We start from the raw sequence: 9274 nt of genomic DNA, 5'->3' as shown, positions 1-9274 counted from the left end.
AGAAGGCCTTGCAGGCCCTGACGGCCCGCCACTGAAACGCCCCCCACACCATTTGAGAAACCCTGTCTTACAGTGATGATATGACTTTTCTAGCTTGAAAATATGAGTTTTGTGAATAAACAACTTGTAAGTTGAATATAAATACATCATAATTGATTTGTTTCTGTAAACTGATCATGTGCAAGAAACAAATGACTCATTTGAGAGCTTGTGTTGGTCTCACTTTTCTTTTTGCTGAGACAATGAAAAGACTAAACTGAGACATTATTGAGCAACGTGAGACAGAACCATGCATACAAATGACTGAGACAGCTGAGAAAGTAAAGAGAACAAATTGAGACATACTTGAGAACGCTGAAATACGTCTCATCTTTCTCTTGACTGAGATCTGGAGAAGAGACAGTTGTGAGAGAATTTTGAGATCTCAGACAGTGCTCACTGTGAGACTTATTTCTCAGGAGAAACATTCGAGATGAGTGAGAAAGCCTGTTTTGTCTCAAACAGGTCTCATTCATGTCTAGGAGACGTAAATGAGACAGAAACTAGATCTCATCTTCAATTTTGCTTTGCTATGGGCTGTTTTGGCTAATTTTGCATTTACTTATGTTTTAAGGTAATTTGGAGTTTTGCTAACATTTTAGCATTATACTAGATGTTTTTAGTTAAATGCACATCTACCAAGGTTTTTTCAAGCTAATTTAGCCTTTAGCTAATTTTTTGTAATATCTTAGCTGTTTTAGTTGGTTTGGCATTAACTGAGGTTTTACTAATAGCTTTAAAATGTATGCAAATAAGCATCAGCAACTTATTCAACCTTTTTCCTTTTAATACATTTCAGCTTATTCAGCTCAAACTTATGCAATGAAGCAATTAAAGCAACCACCTTCTGCAAATCTGCAATCAAACGTATTTCCGCAGGAAATGCAACTTTTCTAGTTGCATACTGAAATCAAACTAAGTATGGCTGAAGCACGGCAAAGAGGAACATCGCTGTCGTCTCATATCATTTGTCCCTTGGGTTTCACAGGGAACAATGAATCTGTTTCACAGGCCCAAAACCTGAGTTTGTTACATTAACCAACAACAATAGTATTTGGTTTTGTGTCTCCAGAGGTTTATTTGATGAAGTGGAGGAATAGAGTTTGTCCTTAAATGTGATTCACTGGTAGTTTTTCTAACTGGTAAACTGTCGTCCTTTCATAAACAAGTTCTGTTGAGCTGGAATCTTATGTTCAACCAAAATTTCACCTCACAGAACCCCAGTTTGGAACAACAGATATATACAGTGTCATGGAAAATCTATCTCTCTTTCTGCAGCACTGGATGGATAAAGATATTTGGTCTCTGCGCCACCTTGTGGAAAATCGGGGTCATTGGTTTTCATTTGAAGATTTTTGCTCTACATATAATCTAATATGTAAAAAGACGGAACTTAACAAAATAATCAAGGCAATCCCCTCAGCAATGAAGCAACTTATTGAAAACACTGATCTTGAAGATTCCAATCACCTTAATCTACCGGCTCTATTTGTCATGGATCAAGACTTCATGGAGAAAGAAATACCAAACAAGCTTCTGCTCAAACACCTGAACAACCATCTTTATCTGCACATCCAAATAGAAATTCAATTCTCCAGAGGTTTTCTGATGCGGAAATAAAAAAATGGAGAACTAACTACTTAAAATGTCCTGTTGCTCCAAAAGTCAAAGACATTCATTTTAAGATCTTGAATAATATATATCCATCCAGTGAACTGCTCAGAGTGATTCAATGTTGAATGTAATAATTGTGCTTTCTGTGACACAGAAAAGGAAACCGCTGAACATTTGTTCTACTATTGTTCACACACAAAGACTTTCTGGACAGAATGTTTAAACTGGCTCTCTCCTCAGCTCCAGCTCCAACTCAAACTCACTCTGGAAAACATCCCATTTGGGATCAGCATGAAAGACTCACAAATGAACAGTTCATTTGTGAGTCTTTCATGCATTATAAATCATTTGTTGTTGCTTTCAAAATGTCATTCATTCGTCAAAATGGAAAAAAGTTAAAACCTGTCTTCATAGTGTTTAAGAAACAACTACAAGAAAATTATACAAATTCCTTGAAATGTTCATTCATCTTCCTGTCCGCTTCTTCTCTTTCGGGGGGTGCCGGAGCCTAACCCAGCTACTGATGGGTGAAGGCGGGGTACACCCTGGACAGGTTGCCAGTCTGTCGCAGGGCCTCAATCACATACACTGTCACATTCACACCTAGGGACAATGTAGAGTCACCAATTAACCTATGAAGCATGTTTTTGGACGGTGGGAGGAAGCCGGAGTCCCCGGTGAAAACCCACGCATGCACGGGGAGAACATGCAAACTCCACACAGAAAGGTCCCAAAACCCCCAGCCCGGATTCAAACCAGGGCCTCCTCGCTGAGGCAAGAGCACTAACCACTGCGCCAACGTGCAGCCCTCCTTGAATTGTATGCAAAGTGAAAATGCACTATCACTAATGAAATTTTTTAAAAATTTTAAATTACTCTGAAACCTCAGAAATAGACATTGTGGTTTTTTTTTCCTGTAGTTTTTTTTTATTCCCTGTAAAGTCAGCTGTGATTGGATCATTATTGATGAAAAACAACGTTTGCCATAACAATTGTAAATGAAGATTGGAGGGGGGAAAAAAGAAGCTAGTTCTGTTTACTTCCGGGTCATGATACGAACGTCACACAAACGAACTCAAAATTAAAACTTGGTCTCTTTAAAATGTATCAAAATAAAATCAAATCTCAGTCTAAATTGTTATTTAAATTTTTATTCATTTTAAGAGATCGAGTTTTAGCTTTGAGTTTGTGTGACGTTCCTATCGTGACCCGGAAGTAAGCAGAACAAGGCCGCGTTAGCAGGCTAGCTGCTTGTGTGGAGAGAAACGTGGTGTTTTGTTCGGACGTTCGTGAGGTTTCTGCAGAGATGTAGCGATACGTGGTTCGGTTCCGAACAATCCTCTTTAGCTAAAGTGTCGTAAATGAGTGAATTCGTGTTGAACGTAAAGACAACGTGGCTGTGATTGTGAGACTAGCAGATGATCGGAGCTGCTGCTGTTCAGAGGACTTTGGTGTTTGTTGGAGCTGAAGATCTTCTGCAGCTGCAGGAACCATGTCTTCCCTTCAGTCTCTGAGAGAGTTGATCAGCGAGCGACTCGCTGCTGCTGCTGAAGAAATCTTCAGACTCTGTGAAGGAACCATCGTCCAGTACGAGCAGGAGCTCTGTCGTCAGCGCAGACTGCTGGATATCTGCTGGAAACCACAGCTTCAGCTCCACCACATAGGTATGTTCATGTGGTCTTGTAGTGATTAGCAGGATAACACTTGTGAAAAATCTTAAATGAATGAACTAATCATGTTTTTAATCCTAAATGAGTAGAACACAGGTAGTTTTTTTTTTTTTTTTACATAAAAACGTGTTGTTTTACATAGAATATGTAGGGAAAAATGCAAATATGACTATAAACTCCTAAAAGCTCCACAATAAAGTCTGTTGTGATCATCAATTATCTTCTTTGTACCCTTTTAGGATGAAATATTAGTGTTGCAAAATAAATCAAGGATGCCTGAAGGTAGCCTGTGGTGCAGACAAACCCAAATCATCAAAAATTAAAAGAAATTCATCATAAGTGCTCTACTGCATTTTGGGGGGAGGTGCAGCAGAGCTCTTTGCTGAGGGCAGCCCCCGCCCCTTGCAACTCCGTAGCTCCGCCCCTGTCACTTCTTCTCCCTCTTCTGGTAGATTCGGATCCAGGTTCTAGTGGACCCATGACAGTTTCTGTTGGAGGACTCCAGTAAATCGTCGTGTTCGTCCTCCAAATGTAGTTATCAGCTGTGAGGAAACTATGAAAAGAATCAAGTGGAAAAAGAACGCTTTCTTAAAGAGGAAAAAATGTGTTATTAAAAAGACAAAATCAGATTCCTCTGATCTTATTCTGTAGTGAAGTTTTTCCTCCAGCTCTTGTCTCTCCTGGTCTGTCTGTTTTTCTTTAGTTTTCTCTAAAACTGGATAGTCTACCATGTTTAGCCTTTCCTGTGTTAAAGAACAGAATCAATAGTTAACATCACACAGACAAACAGAGTAAACACAAATGAGACCAAATATGTTGCTATAGAATAAATGACATTTTTAGGTCTGAAGATTTTGTCATATTTACAGACAAAGAAAAGATCAGTCAAAAGATATTTGATTGACAGTTGTTAGCTATGGTTAGCTTGTTAGCATATTTGAAATGATCCAGTCTTCTTCAAACTTTCAAATATCACAACAGAAAGGAGTTATCTCTGGTTACCATTGACTGTACAAAGAGAACTGGAGTGAGTGAGTGTGATTTCATTCATAGAGAACGCCTTACTTCCAGCTACAGCGAAATCAAGTCAAATTCTTTCGCCATTTTTCTGCTATACGGACGTAGCCATGTTGCAGCCAGACAACAGTGATTGGTCTGAGTCGATCTGAGTCCTGTTTCTATGGCAACTACTTTTGCCAGTCAAAGTGAGTTTGTTGGAAGTCCAAAAGCCTTCCACTGAAGGAGAATCTGTCAATCAAATGTTGGAGGTGGGGCCAGTGGGCACCACATGCTTTTATTCCGACATCTGATTGGTCAGTTTATAACATGAATAATAGAGCTGTAATGAGTATGTTATCTTGTGCTCATTTCTAAACTTGTATCATTTTGACAAAATATATTTATATTGAGAGTTAAATATTGAAACTTATTTAAGATTTAAGTTGATTTATTCTGGAATAATATTCCTGTCTTTTTGTTATTCATAATTATGTTAAAAAGTTATGGTTTTAAAGTTTTAAAAATTGTCATTCTGTTAGCTTTTTGGACTATTTTGGCATTTACTAAGATTTTTTTAGGCTATTTTGGAGTTAAGATAATATTTACATATCTGTTTTGGCTAATTCAGGCTTTTTGCAGTTTTTTTATGCTATTTTGAAGTTAAGCTGTTTTTTCCAGCTACACGCTAGCTGTTTTGGTTAACCTAAGTTTTTTTTTTAGTTTTTTTTTTAGGCTAATTTGGCATTTTGCTGATATTTTAGCTGCCTATCAACTTCAGTGTTTTTAGCTATCAATTTCAACATCTTCAGCTATCAGCACTAGCATCTTCAGCGGCCAAATTCAGCTTACAATATTCACACTAGCATTATCACAGTTAATGTTATATATCTAGTTCATAATTATGTTAAAAAGTTACATTTTAAAAGGTTTCAAAATGTAGTTTTAGAATGTTCATTAAATGTTTATTCTGTACGCCCCGCAACCTAAGGTGTGTTTTAGACTTTGGCTCCTTGTGTGATTGAGTTTGACACCCCTGACCTACAGACACTCACAGGCGTGTCTGCATGGAAAGCTGTCTAATTGATTTTTTAAAATTTTCTGCATCGATGAACATCTTGATGAGTTTGAATCGTTTTTTTTTTTTTTTTTTACCAATTGCATCCTTTACAGACATCATTTCTCTTTATTTAATTTTTGGTGTTTATATCAGTTTTGTTCATTCTCATTTCCTGTTCTAAATAACAGCCTAGATGATGATAATTTAATACATTTATTTAAGTGTAATACATCGAGTAAAGACATAGATTCAGCAACTGTACAAACATACATTAAAGAGTAAGAATCGTGGTTCAATTTGTGAATCACTGAGCTGGACTCATAAATCGGATCATCACGTAAGTAACGATCCACACCTAGTAGTTAGTGCTGGCGATACGGGAAAAAAATGTATATCATAATACGATATATATCACGATATACAACAATAAAGCATATTGTCTTCTATTCTCTGAAAATATGCCTAATGTTGCGACAGCTTTTGTGAAAAGTTGCGACAAAAGTTGTGATGTTTTTAATAAAATGTAGTTTTGAAAACTGCCTAAAAAATGTTAATTATGAAATAAATTTCACATTCTCATTCTTTGTGTGAAACACAAAATGAACTTTTGGTCCTTGCTGCTCATAATAGCACACATATTTATGTGTTTATTTAAACATTTAGAATAAAATGACATTTTCCAGTGAAAAATTATAAACTTAAAAAAAACAGCATAGTCAGATGAATCCTCAGATCTCCATGTTCTCCACAGAAAGTGGAAAGGTTCAGAATGTCCAGAGTCTCTCTGCCTTTATCTCATGTTGTGTAGCAGCTGTGCGCCGCGCAAAATGACAGACCGCTTCCTACCTGCACCCCACCCCGCAACGTGCACGTTTGCAAGCAGCACCTTCACTTCACTGTGTGCACATTTGCGCGCAGCAGACTGTCACCCTTCCTGCGGGGTGACTTCACGTGCGTCTTGAAGAGAAAAAAGTAAGGGTGTAACGGATCACGGATGATCCGCGGTAGCCCCACCTTAAAGAAACAATAAAAAACACACAGGCTGTTAACAAGAGCAGAAGAGATGTTATACCAAATATACAGGGCTATGTTATTGTACAGACCTCTTCACTTATTTTCTTAAGCATTTCTCCGAGGTAGTTGACGCCCATCGGTTCCCTGGAGTACCAAACCTCAGACGCTGGGGTGATGGAGCGCTTCAGGTGCAGATAAAAAGATTTTGCGTCTGGAGGACATTTAGAGATGTACTTCTTGAAAGCTTTTACTGGGCACAGAGGATCCCCGGGCCTTGCAAACATAAATCCTCTTAGGTTTTGCTTGTGCGGGTCGTTTGGAGTTTTGTGATTTTTAGTTTCAGGATTATGTGACAGGCTGACATATTCAGCACCTTCCTCGTCTCTGTGGATGGCAAAAGATGCCATGGTCAGCTCACGGTTCCCCTCCCTCCAACGCCGAGCCAAACACAGCTGGATGTCTAACACCTTTCTGACGAGGCCGCGGGGCGTGTCGGGAGACAGCGCAGATGAGCATCGGATTTTCTCTAGGTCCGACTCAGGAATCCGATGATGATGGGAGCTGGTGTCTCTTCCACTCTTTCTGTAGCGCTTCATTATTGCTTTAAAAACCGCATTTCTGCTCTTGAACACGGTGTTGCTAATTATGTTCATGTCTTTTAAGTGGCGATTAATGCCGGCTCTCAAGCTCCTCAAACTGGCAACGCTGTAGTTTATGTCCATGTTTTATTGAGCCAGGAAATCTTTAAAGATATTTACTGCCCATTTTGTGGGTTTTTTTGCGTGTTTACCTCATCCTTGTCATCCTCTAAGCGATTCAATTCTTCCGGTGTCACTTCCTTGTGTCTCATCTCCCCCTTTTTATGTTCTATTCTCTATTTCTCTTCTGCTGCATCACAATCTTCAAAATGATCAAATTCAACGAACAAGTTAAAGGAAACAATAAAATCACTCATCCTTTTCTGCTGTCCAGCTGTTGTTACAAACAGTGGATTAACGGATCTCTACTTATGTTTTGAGTTTTCTGCTAGCGCAATGATACTCAGCCGGAACTTCTTGTTTTAGGTGTGTTTTATCACCGTGGTATATCACTTTTTAATCCACACCCAGCAGCCAATCAGAATTGAGTATAGATAAATAATAAATTTTATTTATATGGCGCCTTTGTTGGCACTCAAGGTCGCCTCACAGTACATAAAAGCATAAAAACACAACAATAGCATAAAAATAAAACAGCTAAATAACAAACACAGCAGTGAGTCAACAGTTAAAACTACAGGTTAGTGTCAGGTATTGAAAGCACTGTGAAAGAGGTAAGTTTTCAGGTGTTTGGAGAACTGAGAAAGTGAGTCCATATTTTGTAGATCAGAGGGGAGGGAGTTCCAGAGTTGTGGGGCAGAGGTGCTGAATGCTCTACCCCATGGTGATGAGACGTGATCGTGGTGGAACCAGTCGGAGGGAGGAAGAGGATCTGAGGGAGCGGGGGGGAGTAGCGACAGTCAGGAGCTCTGAAAGATACGAAGGGGCGAGGTTGTGGAGGGCTTTGAAAGTTAAAATGAGGATTTTGTAGGTGATCCGGTGAGGTACTGGTAGCCAATGGAGCTGCTGTAGGACGGGTGTAATATGCTGAATGGAGGGGCTTTGGGTTATTATCCGAGTAGCTGAGTTCTGAACCAGTTGAAGCTTACGGAAGGTTTTTTGAGAAAGTCCAGAAAGAAGGGAGTTGCAGTAGTCAGTACGGTAGGTGACGAGACTGTGGACCAGGACAGCTGTGGAGTGAGGGGTGAGAGAGGGACGGAGACGACGGATGTTACGGAGATGAAAGTAGGCGGTCTGGGTGATGTGGTTGATGTGGGCAGAGAAGGACAGAGTGCTGTCAAGGATGACACCCAGACTCTTAACCTGAGGGGAAGGGGATATGGAGGAGTTGTCGAGGGTGAGAGAGAAATTACAGTTTTTACTGAAGATGGATTTTGTGCCAACAATGAGAAGTTCAGTCTTATTGCAGTTTAATTTAAGAAAGTTTGCTGTGAACCAGGACTTGACTTCAAGTAGACATTCAGAAAGGGAGGAAGGTGGAAAAGTGGAGCCAGGTTTGGAGGAGATGTAGAGCTGGGTGTCATGCACATAGCATTGAAACTGGACGTTGTGCTTCTGAAAAATGTAACAGAGGGGGAGAAGGTAGATGATGAAGAGCAGGGGTCCCAGGACAGAGCCCTGGGGCACACCTGTGGTGACGGGGGCCAATGGAACCAGCTGAGGGGTAGGTTGGTGATGCCAATATTGGAAAGTCTGTCCAGAAGGATGGGGTGGGAGACGGTGTCAAACGCCGCACTCAGATCTAGCAGGAGGAGGATGGAGATTGAACCGGCGTCTGCAGCAAGGAGGAGGTCGTTGGTGATCTTGCTGTTTCTGTACTGTGGAGGGGGCGGAAACCAGACTGGAGCTGTTCATATAAATTGTTGCTGGAGAGATGAGCACGGAGTTGGTTGGCGACAGTTTTTTCCAGAATTTTTTTAGATGAATGGGATGTTTGATACTGGGGGGAAATTATTGAGGTTGGAGGGGTCTGAACCAGGTTTTTTAAGTATGGGGGGTGACGACTGCTGATTTGAGAGCAGAGGGGACAGTTCCAGTCCTAAGTGAAGCGTGAATGATGCTGGTGATGAACGGGGACAGAGAAGGGAGAGCAGCCTTGACCAGAGCAGTGGGTATAGGATCAAGCTGGCATGAGGAGGTGTTGGATTTTTTAATAAGTTCAGTAATTTGATTAACTGTCGGGAGGTTAAAATCTGAAAATAAGTGTAGTGGGGGAGTCAGAGCAGCAGGGATTGTATTTTGGGTTAAGGAAGGCTGAAGTTGCTGGTGGATTTGCTCAATTT

General features: G+C 40.3%; 1 protein-coding gene and 1 long non-coding RNA gene across 2 annotated transcripts in view; one reads left to right on the top strand and one right to left on the bottom strand.

The window, feature by feature from the left end:
* Nucleotides 1-3266: 3266 nt before the first annotated feature.
* Nucleotides 3267-9274, top strand: part of LOC112148224 (gastrula zinc finger protein XlCGF57.1) — a 15899-nt gene continuing 9891 nt past the window's right edge. The window contains exon 1 of the mRNA XM_024275135.2: nt 3267-3317. The gene's annotated coding sequence lies outside the window, so the exon portion shown is untranslated. The remainder of the gene's footprint in view (nt 3318-9274) is intronic.
* On the bottom strand, nt 3424-4496 carry LOC118599152. Its single transcript, XR_004948448.1, has 2 exons — nt 4389-4496; nt 3424-4066 (listed from the first exon to the last, which is right to left on the bottom strand). It is a non-coding gene; the product is annotated as an uncharacterized LOC118599152 (long non-coding RNA).

The sequence above is a fragment of the Oryzias melastigma genome, linkage group LG9 (assembly GCF_002922805.2).
Source record: "Oryzias melastigma strain HK-1 linkage group LG9, ASM292280v2, whole genome shotgun sequence".
NCBI classification, from domain to species: Eukaryota; Metazoa; Chordata; class Actinopteri; order Beloniformes; family Adrianichthyidae; genus Oryzias; species Oryzias melastigma.
This window is presented reverse-complemented; position numbering and strand designations above follow the sequence as displayed.